This window comes from Aythya marila, assembly GCF_965140915.1.
Source record: "Aythya marila genome assembly, chromosome: 9".
NCBI classification, from domain to species: domain Eukaryota; kingdom Metazoa; phylum Chordata; class Aves; order Anseriformes; family Anatidae; genus Aythya; species Aythya marila.
The window spans coordinates 22,793,389-22,806,778 of record NC_139050.1 but is presented as its reverse complement, the minus strand read 5'-3'; positions in this window follow the sequence as shown (position 1 = coordinate 22,806,778).

The window sequence follows — 13,390 nt, the reverse complement described above, 5'->3', positions numbered from 1 at the left end:
TGGCTAGTACAGGAAGAAAAAAACACTGAACCTATCTAATGATCTATTTATATCCTGCAGCATGAGAACTAATAGTCTGGTAATTTTATCCTAGCTGGTGGAACAGCAGACTGTATTCGTATATTCTTGATAAATGAATTTACCCCACCAGTGATTTAGAGCCTTATTGGGACAAACAGAGATGAAGTAGTCTCTGCCAACAATAAATAACTCTATTGCTTTTGGCTAAGTAGAACAGACTCTCAGAAACATGTTTCCTTCACATTCTATTTATTATAAAGACATACACAGATAGTGAAGTTTTAACACAAAATAAGCAGCCAAAAATATATATATATCAGTAAATATTAATGCTATTTATTAGTCCTTCGAAAGCATTCACACCTATCAAATATGTATTTTAAAGGCGATCCATTATAGAAAAGCGATAACAAAAATCCCAGAAGGAAATGCTGAGCCACATTGCTCAGAAATATAGCTAGGTTCCATGAAATTACCAGAAGGTGCCTAAAGCTAATAATTAGTACTTAGACTTCAACATCCTCTCTTCTCTCCCACTATGAAGATTACAGTGTCCTGTTCTTTCTGGGGATTTACACTCCGTTATATTCTAGGGCTTGTCTCTTAAGAGAAACAACCCTAGCATGAAGGAACAATGAGTCAAAGCTACACACTGAGAATGGTCTTGGAATGTCACTCGTAAGCTATATAGCAAGTAAGATCCAAAAATGCCAGAGTAAAAAGGAAAAAAGACAGGGAAAAAAAAATTGGAGAGGTTCTAGAAGTGAAGGGGGATGGGGGAGGATCAATACAAGTGTCAAATCTTATGAATCAATTCATTAAGATAGTGCTTGAGGCTCAATGATAGGACATGGAAAGGAAACAAGCAGCTGAAGCTCCAAAGAACATACACACATGTTAGCAATGGAGTGATAAAACTTGTAAAAAGTTACTAAATAAATAAATAAATAACATGATAGCTAACTGAATGTTAAACCAACATTTCACATGAAGAACAGTTTCATTTAGTGTCAGGCTACCACAGATACAGCAGCCACAGAGTGCCAATATCTGGGGCAAGTCCCCATGTAAGACGGTAAACAATTCGTTTCCTTAAAATAAAGGGTTCAGATTTATCACGGTACTACTACCTGGATCAGCCTAAAGTAGTTAAAATTTACCTCATACTCTCAGTTTACCACACAGAAACACATAAAATTGCAGAAAAGTTGTCTGTAGTTTTACAAACCTGCTCATCTCAGCATGTGTGTGCACCTTAGCCAAACGATTACAGAAGGATTACACTAATTCAATTTCTTTCAATAACAGTAGATCATAGTAGCTACAGGCTGGGAGACAACTCCTCTGAAAGCAGAGACCTCCAACCCCAAGAGCAATCTTCTGAAAATATCCCATTTCAAACCAGCGTAAACCAGTAGACTCAATATCAATACATTTAGAAGGCCCATATAGACACAAAAGCTCTCCTTTTATGTCCCCAAATGAGGTATTAAATCTATTTCTATTATACAGATTAAATTTTCTTTGACTTGTTTACTGAACACTTTTTCTTTCTCCTTCAAGACATGGACAAAGGTCTTTCTGTAGATTTTACACAGCACATACAAGCCCTGGATCTTAGCATGTAATTACCCGGTGTGCTAATAAGAGCCCAAATGCAAGCTTGAGATGATCTTCTCCAGTCAGACAATCAGCGCTGTTCTAGTTTCTTCTGAGCTTCACAGAGCCTCTCTATTTAATTAACTTCAAGTGCTGTACTCTCCAAGGAAGCAGAGGGAGAGTTTGTGAGGAGGTGTGGTATAAATTACATAGTAATTTGAACAGAGTGGAAATCCAAGACAGTTTGTGTGCAATAAATCCTTTTTTCTCAAACACACCTATTTCTTGAGAGGCTAGAGGCCAAAACTAGGCTTTCAGCTCTTAAGTAAGACCATACGGTAGTGTGACACCTCGGTATCTCCAGCAATTTGATCCATTAGGTATACGCACAAAGGCAAGCTCCCAAAGGCTTAGTATAGATTTTTAGAGCTAAAGTCCAAACTACATCCCCCCACCCCCCCAAAAAAAATAAATAAAAAAAAAATAAATATAAATATATATATATATATATATATATAAAAATAAAACACCATTCTTACTGGTTTCCACCTTTTTCTGAAAGCTTTTAAGTTGTTTCTAGAAGGATCCAACCCTTAGGAGCCAGACACATAAATCCCAAGTTAGTAATTAAGCAGGGGGGCTCTGGGCACCCTTGAGACCTTGATCTATTAAGCACATTCAAAGCACTACTGACTAGATGAACTTTATTGGTTTTAAATGATTGTCAGAGTTTCACTTCTACTTTATTAGATAATAGCTTAAAAATTAGAACAGCCCTCTAGGGAAGTGAAAACGGGTCAATACAATCTTCCTCCTGAGAGGATTCAAGGCCGCACCACTCACTGCTGAATACGATGCCTGAGTGAGCATCCTATAGACGAGGCTACGTAAAAGAATGAAGAGGAAGGCAAATGCTTCTGCAAAATCATGCCAAATTAACGTGCCACAAGGAACAAGTGTAAAATTCATAACATTGCTGCAAGCCTTACGATTATGACACTCTGCCAGAAGGTGGAACGGTGACCCTAGGTCTGCTCTCATTACCGCACATATGTTTTGTGCTGCACAAATGGTAGGTTAAAAAGGAAATCACTCATAATGCAGAATTCTTTCTGAAAACTGGGACTACAGCTATGGCTTCCAGCACTCCCTCCACAGCTGTGCCTTAACCAGCAGACTACCAGCAACTGATTCTTTTGGAGCTATGAATTTATACCTAAGCTAAAGTATGTCTCAAAACTGGGTTTCCCATGTCCCATGGAATGCTCTAATAGCCAGGTTGTAAGAGGCAGCCTCAAGGCGCCACCTTCAATCCCACTTTAAAATATTAAACCCTGGTTTAACAGTTCTTCAAGAATTGATGCAAGTGCATAATCTAAGAAGCAGAGAAAACACCAAGAGGAGCCAAGCAAATTTCACATTTTGAATATCTGTAAAAAGCAACACCATCAAATCCACGTATACTAATAATTTATTCCCCTCTCAGCAATCAGTTAAGTAGAAATATGGAAAGTTTTGAAACATAACACGGCTACATTTTTTTGTGCAAGGGCAAAATCTTCATTAATTGTATCAGCTCCAATTATATTAAGAACTGTTTTAACCGTCAGTATTAACGTGAAGACAAAACGTAAATTATTTGGGAAGCCTTTCTTAATTGACACATAATTGTAAGGAGAAAAAAATATCTCTTGCATCAGGATCATTATTGGAAAGGATAAGTAAATAAATCTATAAAATAATTTATTCTGTTAGTTGCTGGGAAACCTCATTGTTGATATGACAACCATGGCTCAGTAAACCAGATTACAGCTTGCTTCTGATCTGCCTGTGTTCTTCTACATTTTCATTAAGGGAAATGTTTTCTATCTGCTATGCTATAGTGACACCTACAGAGAAAAAATAGTTAAAATGCGGGACTCAGGAAAGAAACAGGTTAGAAATAATTGTTAAGAGATGCCTAAGCACAGTTGTATATCCATGCAGTATGTATTGTTTTAAATGCAGCCAGAAGCTTTTGAATGCTGCGTGCTAGTCTCTTAGGACCCAATTTATAAATATTTCCAGTGTAGTCATATTAGAAAAATCAAGCTAATAGCAAGTTTCCAAGTAGAGTTGGTTATTTTAATTACTGAATATATTTTGCTAACACTTATTTGGAAGCATTAATTTTTACAGTTTTCAAGTATCAGCCTTTTTTTTTTTTTTTTTTTTTTTTTTTTCCTGCAGCACTGCTGAATTTACAAAATATGCATCTCTGGAATCTTCTATTGACTACTCTGCATTGTTGCATTGCTGTTTGTACAATGTGTTTTCTCTTGAAAATGCACTGAAGGTTTAGCTTTTGCAGAGGAAAGAAATACTTCTTTTTTTCTAGGCCTCTTCCTTTAGCAGGTAAAAATGAAATGTTCTAATTTACTACATCGATTGAGGTTAATGGTTTCTTCATCGTAGCAAGTCATTTTCAGAACTCTTGCTAATTAATTTAATATCATATTGTTGGACAGTCAAAGCCTGACACTTTAAACACTATTTTCATTTTCAACAAAAATCCTGAGGCATGTGGAGCCTATTTTCTTTTCCCGAGGCTTCATGCTCTCGCCAACAAAATCTCCTCTTCTTACTGTTCCCTTCCCAGTGGGTCTTGACACTTTTTGGTATCTATGGTTAATGAAGAGTTAAATAGTAGCATGACATCAAATGTTTCACAGAAGAGGACTCCTTCAAAGATTTTGGAAGAAGATCTTGAATCAATTTTAAAAATATATATATTTCATTTCCCAATATAAAATTGCAATTAATCTCTCTTAAAGTTAGCATCTGTTTCATGGGGAGAAAATTCAGTACTGAGGGTACTAGTAAGCTTTCTGGGATGAAAATGCAACAACCTGAATCTTCCTACTTTGTAAGAATTACAACACACACTTCTGAAAGTGGATGAAATTGTAAGAACTAGAGACAAAATGCATTAAACAACGCAATTTCAGCAAATCCATCAGACAAATGGACTCTTCAGATATTCAAAATATTTTACTGCTCTCCAACCTCAGCATAACAGAATGCTTGCATGTGCTCAGAGTTTTTCATGACAAGACTACAGTGAATGACCCCACTCTGGAGGTATAACAAATCTAGGAATCTCCTGTTTCATTGATTTTTTTTTTTTCCAGCATCCTCATTTAATAGAGATACTATATTTTGCTTTTTAGCTGATAACAGGCCCACAACCAGAGGGACTGTCTAAAGTTTCTTCTCTCCCATCTTCAATATCTGGCTGTAATCGGAAGCAAAGCCCTAGATATGTGGGTGTGAACCTAAATGTAACACAACAAACAGGTCTTACAGTTGCCTTGATTCACTCCTATTCATTTAACCTAACTACTCCTATTCCCTTAGGAGAAATTATTTTTAATGGACTTTACTGAATGAACTTGACCTCAAATTGTACCTGTCCGAGGCATGTATCTGGTAAGTTCTACAGATGGCATTTATTTACACAGAGCAGCTACTCCCAGTAATCTGAGCAGACCATAAGGACTCCAAGCAGTGCTTAATACTCATCTTAGGACTGCAAACATTCCAGGCTGACAGCAGAAGATCTCTGTAGAGTTCCCTGTGGGTCTCCAAATAAATATAAATTGTCACCAAAAAGTTAACAACCATAAAACATTGTTTTATTACTCCCTATATTATCATTCAAACTCACGGATTGAATGAAGTTGGAAAAGTTGCAGTAAGTGAGCAAGATGCATGATAACATTTTTGACAGACGGACATAGCCTGTGAAGGACAGACAGGAACTTTGTTTGCTGTGTGCAGCAAGACTTAAACTGACTCCATTATCTCCTTCCTTGGAAAACTCCTCACATTCTACCTATGTTAAATTGCTCCCTGACTTAAGTAATCATCTCTTTCGAGCCCTTAAGCAATAAAAACTGACTGCAGCAAGGCTGAATGAAAACTAAATAACATCACTATCAGTGGAGGTAGCACAGCAAGAGCAGAGGTATTTCTGATATCAGTAAGTGTGGAAAATGTTCACAGTTTAGAAAGGAAGAAGTCCTTTAACATATTACAGACACGCTGCAGCTAAAATATTAAAAAACTGAGTGTTGCCTTAGGCATCCCAAAGCTTGTTGTGTGATATAATTCATTTAATAATTCTCTCAGACAAGGAAAGGAAAAAGAAAATAAATAAAAAATAGCAAGTCAGGTAAAGTGGTGGTTTTGTGGAACCCTCACAGCATGGTTCACCCAGAGCCACAGCACTTATCTGGCCTCCCCGTTCTGGTTATCTCTGCGTTTCCTATGGCAGCAAAGGCAGCTTTTGGAGTACTTGACGTGACATGGCAAGCATTTGCTGTGGCACAAGGAATGAAACAGCTCTTCCTTCTACAACTGTCTCATAGCACTGCCTGGCATTTCTCCCTTATTTCAAAACCCTAGGTGATCCATCTGGCCGTACGTCTCAGTGCAGTTGTATCCTGTATCACAACGAGCTGTATCACTGTTGGTAAAGCACTCAAGTGCCTGTATGAAAGTACTGGTGTGGGTGGGTTCAAGGATTTTAAAGCACTGGTGTCATGAGGTGTCCATCACACATCAGGCAGTATTGTCTCTATCAGAGGATGTTTCAGTTACTTTCTCCAGCTGAAGAGTTGCGACTGATTTGGGATCAAATAGCAGGGCTGTCCTGAGGCCCCCACTTTGTGGTTCAGCTCTCATAAAAGTGTTGCTGCTTCAGCTTCCATTATCTTTTGACTGCTTTAATTTGCTTACATGCATCTCATACTGGTGAGGGGTTGGTTATTAGTTTTTCTCCTCTCCTAATCCTTCCCTGTAGCCAGAAGAAACAGCTGGTTTGATCATACAATATTTTAAAGCAATATCATGCAGCAATGATAAAAACAAAAGGGGTGCAGTGTTTTCTCAGATATCTCACCTACCTCTTTTGTAGCACCTTTTGATCGTATATGGATCCATTTCTGGTAATTCAGCATGTTATGCAACAGGAAGAGAGAACTCACATCATGTCATCCTCAGTATTCAACAACTCAACAACTCAGTACTGTTGCTGTAAAATGTGGTTAGAGCTTATTTTGGTTTGCTTCTTTTTGCTCTTAGTTTTGTAGGCTTTGGAGTGTAGAGACAAAGAGTGGGCTGATCACACGACAGCCAAAATACTGCTACCTCTGAACATGGACAACATTTCATTTTCCCTCAAAGCAAATTTTTTTGGTAATGGGGCTTTCGGGTTTCACTTTCTGTGCTGGATTTTATGTCAGAGCAGCATTTCAGACAGTTCCTGTTCTTTTTATCGGTCAAGATAGGAACAGGCTTATTTAATTCTGCTCACATTCATTCCTTTGCTCCATTTTCTTTCCACAAATCAGAGTCTCAAGTCCCATCTCAATGTTCAAACTACGCTATAAAAATATGCAGCACTGATCAAAATAAAAGACACATACAAATTCTCCCTCTATATTTAACCAAGCACTCCTTCACAGTAATTTCATTCCAGGAAAGTCCAAGGGTAGCTTCTAACCTCTGCTTTAGATGCTACCCATATATAAGCACGACATCAACCATGTTATAGACAGGATAGCAGTGCACAAGGCTAGAGTGTAGATTATATATTTCTGCTATAATAATGTCTTCCAAAATTAATCCTATCAACAGTTCTTTTTGCTCAGATGCCTCACTACCACGTCAGGTATCACATCTGAATATGTGGATTGAAGCACCCTCAAGAACTGGTAGACCAAGACAGCTACCTTGAGTGAAAATCTCACTCTAAATGTCCTCTGAAATCCACCACTTCTACTAAACATGGAAGAAGTTACATAGTGACAGTGTGAAAAGACAAGTTGTGAGGTACAACCATGTCAGACACATAGCACATAATGCACATAATTTAATATTATATATTAGATATAAAAATAAATTTATCCTTGCAAAGTGTTGAACACTAAATAGTAGGAAAATTAGGTAGTTTCCACTTACAGAATTCAGAAGTTTTCTCAACATGCTACAGAAGACCATTCCTCTGTAGCCAATTTTCTGAATTTTATATAAATTTCAGCCTTAATGCCTGCACCTTTTAGGCCTTTAAAACCCATTATTTAAAGCATATTTTTTGAATATTACATGCAAGCATCTATGTTCACCAGAAGAAGATTTCCCCAAAATTCCTGACTGTCTGTGACAACAGCTTCATTCTTCCTTAAACTTTGCCATTTTATATTCTCATCACTAACTTGGTACTTTGCAGTACAATTTTCCATAAGCACCTTTGATCAAAAGCGTCCAAATGCTTTCTTCTAGCTCTGCCAAATGCCAGATTTCTTATCTATGCAACAAATCAGGAATTTTGTAATTAGCATTACACAGTCAGTCTTCATAGTACCTCAAATCATTCTCTCTGCCATGTGGATAGATGCACTAAAACTCCTCTAAGCCATTTAACTACATTACTAAACAATGTATCTAGCATACCTTTAATACTAAACATAAGAGCACATAACCAACTCATTTATGAATGCAGCTATGAGGACCAAGGGGGATCTCAAGAAGAAGAGTGCTTAGCAGTTTAGCTAAATACTATCTTTTAAGTTTTAATTGCAGCTTTTCACTAGATATAGGGAATTGAAAGAAGAGTTCTAATGGAGGGAGAAGATCCATTGAAATTAAAAATGCTAACAGTAAACGAAAAATGCTATAAAAATAAAAAGCACCTCACAGACCTATAAGTGAATAAATAAAAACAAAGTTAATTTGGAAATGAGATGAAGGATCTAACTCGTCTCTTAGAGCAGCAAGGTTCTGGAAGCACCTCCTACACGTGGTACCAACAGCAAAAACCAACCAACCAAGAACAGCTTCAAGAAAGATTGTGTGACCTGCTGCCAGCAAAGCAAGTAGACTTGCTGATACAGGACTGCTTCTTCCAGGGCCTCTAATTTTAATCTTCCTTCTCTCATTACATCAGTAGTGCCGCTGTATCCTGAACAATGTAGCATAACTAGCATCTACATAAAGAGTTACATATGTGGTAGCCTGATTGCCATTCAGCCAACATTTTCAAGGAACTATAGACAATGATTATTTCCCAACTAGCAAATTTAAAGCTCATCCAGGACTTTGACTAAGGCTCCTTCCCACCCACAGACAGTACTTCATTTATCAATACCCAATTTCCTCTGTCACCCAATCATTTCTGTAAACTTCCACAGGCAGATTTAATTAGAACATTCTGAGTCATTTTATAGCAACAGCAAACTGACACCTATCTGCCTCCTTTTCCAGACCACACTTGTATAGTCCAGGCCTTATAACATTCCTCCATGTGAAGACATACAATGCTCTCCTGCAGTTCCAATTACATTTTTTAAATAAATTACAAATGCATAAAGGCCTGCTCTTCAATCCAATGGTTACTCAATTTCATAAAAGTCTTTTTGTAATTTTAAGAGTCTTTTTGGAAAAATAAATAAATAAATACGTAAATAAAAATATAAGCACACTGTGTAAATTGTGTAACCCACATCAACATACGTGTTAACTTCTCCAAGGAACAAGGATCTTCCAGGTACAGTTTATCTGTTTATGTTGATGACTCTCCAACATATGTCTGTCCCTTTCTCCAACCACCGTGCTTTTTTCTTATGCTGTACTAAGTCAGACTTGTCTTTGAATTCAGCCTCCCACTGGGGCACTGAACAGGCTGGCGTAACAGTTACTCCCTGCTTCTCTTTGCAGCAAGGCAGATTTAAGTGATATACCACAGCAGCGGTCTGGTAATTCCACATTTTAATTCCCTTAGAAGTCCTGAGTGAAGACCATCTGGTCCTGGTGATTTGTTACTGCTCAATTTATTGATTGGTTTCAAAACAGGAGGATTGCTAAAGAGAATAGAGCTGTGCCACAAAAGGTCAATTCAGCTCAACAAACCCTACAGAAAACTCACAATTTGCAATATAATTTACTGAGAAGAACTCAACTACAGCTGTGGTATCTGTTTTACTAGGGGATGTAGCTTTTAAATGGTGTTTCCAGCTGGATTAAGTGAGGTAAGTATATGAGGGAATCTGACCAAAGCCATAAAACTAAAGCTGCTGCGTATTCCGGAATCGCTGGGAAATGATTTGCCTTTATTAGCCGTTTACATCGCTTTTATACGCACACGCTGAAAACATATGAATGTAAGCTTGAGCATTCATAAACACACTGCTGCTCTTTCAATACGCCAGCTTGCCATTTTAGATCTAGTCCCACCTTGCCAAAATATGAAATAACTCCTTATCTACACAGCCAACTGTGTGCGTTTATACAATTAAACCTAGTCTGTCTTTCTTTCTACCCTTCCTTTGCTGACTTCCCTCATCCTCTTAAAAACTAACCCGGAACTCTTACTGATTTTAACAGTGCTCTGTTTACATGATGCTACATTTCTAATAACCCAAGGTAAGTACAACATTCTCATTTGTGTAAAATGTGCACCTTTTAAGTTAGAATTTGTACTGGAAGACCCGTGTCGTGTGCATCTTGGGAGAGCTTTTAGTTCTTGATTGTCACACACACAAAAGAATAGCAATCAATTGTTTTCAAGTTTCCTGAACAAAGATCTATCTGAAGTGCTTCGATGGTACTAGCAACATCCCTGCTGAGGGCTGCTGAGCAAAGAGGAACAGCCCTGAACAAAACAAAGGCTTCAGCCTTCAAGCCTGCTGAGGAACAGAGGGCAAGGACTGGCTAACAGTGGGGAATCGAGAAAAAACACAACTTCCCCTGACTGCAGCAAGGCTGGAGTAGGGGGAGGGAGGCCTCCATGGGAAGAAAGAGAATAGATTAAGGACAAGATGCAAAGTTTGAGGAACTAGTAGATGCAAACAGGAGGCAAAAGAAATGGAGAAAGAATTGAGGAGGGTTACACAAGGATCTTTACTTGTTTTACCTTGCAGGGTGTTGCACCTTGATTAGGACTGCTGGAATGAAAGGCAGCAGGGGCTGTTGGAGAACATCACAAGAAAGCACAGAAGAATATAGGAGGAAACTGGGCTGGATCTCTAATAGTTTTCAACAGTATTCTGCATAGAAGATACAGGTTTCTTAATATTTTGGAAACAGGCAGGTGTTTTTTCAGAAACGTAGATAAAAGTTCAGCTGTTCGTTGTCAAATATGATTACCGAAAAAGTCATTTTTAATAAAAAAATTACTTTCACTAAACAAAACCAGCTACAACATTCCTCAGTTATCTTTTATATAAAATGAACCTAAGAATGGAACAGCTGCCACATTTGGCTGACAATTTAGTTGACATTTTGACATATCACTCAAATTCAGAGCATTTTTCTTTTATCTGTAGCAAATAGATTTTGCTTTAAATAGCCCACTTCATGCAGTGATACTTGCAGGCACAAATCCTTGGTTGTCATTCATGCAAAAACGTTTAACTGATTTGTAAATTATGAGGGACTTTCAAAAAGCACAGAGATTCTCACATTGTAAGACAACAGAATTTGAATCAAAATGAAGCATCAACTATAGAATAGATATTACCAAAAGGAGATGTTATGCTCTTCTAAATATTGTGGGGGGTTTTGAGTGATTTTAATTAATGAAAGATAGCAATAGCACACGTGAGGATACTGAGCACTTTTCAGCCTGCTTCTTTTCAAGCACCTGTTGAATTCCTGGACAGTCACTGGTGGGTAGCCCTCCCCATCCCATAGAGGATTCACTGATGTGCAATTTAGTCCCACAGTTACAGAAAACAAATACTGCTAGAAAAATGCATACTGACATTATTTCTATCAGACAGTTTTCTAAAAGTTTCCGAGGTTTTCCATTGGAGCTCTTCTTCCAAATGGGCTCTTCCTAGACAGGACATTTGACTCTCATCATTTTACTTACTAGATGAACTGTTACTAGTCATTACCGCCCTTACCTAGCTGTTTTCTTGTTTTCCAGAATGCAGATCAGAGAGCAGTAACAGTCTTAATACCAAAAGGGAAAAACGTGGTATTACTCTGACAGTGATTTTCCTATGCCTTGACAGACTGCTAAATACTGCTAATACTTTGGCGTGCCCCATAACTTTTGCTGGGTGTTTTAAATTGATTAGCTTCCTAGGCTGCTTCGGCTTCTGAGACAAGTCTTATTTTGACAACATGCTGAGAGCACAGCTGTCTGGGCAAGAGTGAGCTGCAACTAATAAAACTCTCAAATTATTTTTCTGGCATTTCACTAAATAATAACAATAATAAAAGCTTTTGTTGAGCTCTAAACATCCTATTGTGTTTAAAAAATTACCAGAAACGAAACCTTAATGTTCTTTGGTTGCCTAGCTAAATGTATATACCATACAAAACAGGAATGATAAACGCCTGTCATCAGACCTAAGTCCTGTAAGCAATAGGCAAACCCCACAGCTGAGACACAGTTTGTATAGTCAGTAGGTTGACTGACTAGGGTGAAAGCAGATGAAGTCCAGTACACAGTAGCTAATGCAGGCAGTAGAATCCATTACAATGACGGAGAAGATGTTGCATAATATAGTAGGTCTTATAAAATGGATTCCAAAGTCATTTAAACGTTAAAAGCAAAAATGTGACTAAGAACATTATGTGCTTTTCACTGGCAAGACTCCCCGAGACTTTATTAAGAAGAGATAGGCTGTCCCTGGATGTTCTTAAGATTCCATCATTCAAAATTAAGCCATTTGCATAATCTCTGCTGAAAGGAAGGCCAGGATACTGCCTTCTTTTTAAAGAAAGTAAAAAGTATGCAGTCCGTAACCTTGTTCCCATTCCCACCTTCTCCTAAATATACAACAAAACCAATTGACATCTTTTTAATGAATGCAAATTTCAAAGTCACCTTTAAAAATGCAGAAATTAGGCTATGAGAGGAAAGCTGTAGTTGTAGCTACAACTATGGCTAATATAACTAGGCTACAGTTATAGCCATTACTACTCTAAAAATGTCCTAATTGTTTCCTGACTCATTTCTGGCCTGTTTCCAAGGCTTAGTTACTGATGCTGTTTACAACGAACATAATTTCTGTTTTCACAACCTTAAGAGCGCACAGAGTGACTGAAGGCCAATTCTGACATACTTTGGTGTAGAAAAGCAGCATTCCACCATCCTGTTTCCAACGTCTACTTCAAGGGCTCAGACATTTGTCTCTCTGGAGTCTGCCAGACTACTGAAGTAGATGTATCTACACGAATGCTAGAATAATTTAATATATATACTGATTTTGATGTCCACTTCAAAGTAGATTACAAAAACCAAATTGATTGCCATTGTAATTCCTAAGATCTAAGATCTATGTTGTATAACATCAGGTCATTTTAAATGTTACTAAAAGTCAATATACACCAAAAAGACATGTAGGCTCACCCTAGAAGCTCAGAAATATAAGCTGCTATTTAATCTTTGTCCTTCTTTTCTCTTTCTCTATTGGCCAGAAGAGATCGTTTTTCTGTGCAAGTCCATTGACATGGGTTCAGCTCCAGCCACCCTTACAACTGGCACAGGAGGAAGAAGCAAAACCAACACTAAACCATAACCAATTGCACAACACATTTGTATCAAGGAAGTAATGCAGATTAAATCACATCCACTAACTGTTGAAAGCCATGAGCTTCCAGCACCGGATCTGTTCTATATGCAACAGAAAACAAGGAATCAATGTCACAGAGCTGCATCAGGTCTGATGTTCTTTTTGGTCTTCTAGTTAGGATAGCAGTCCTACTACTATGTCTT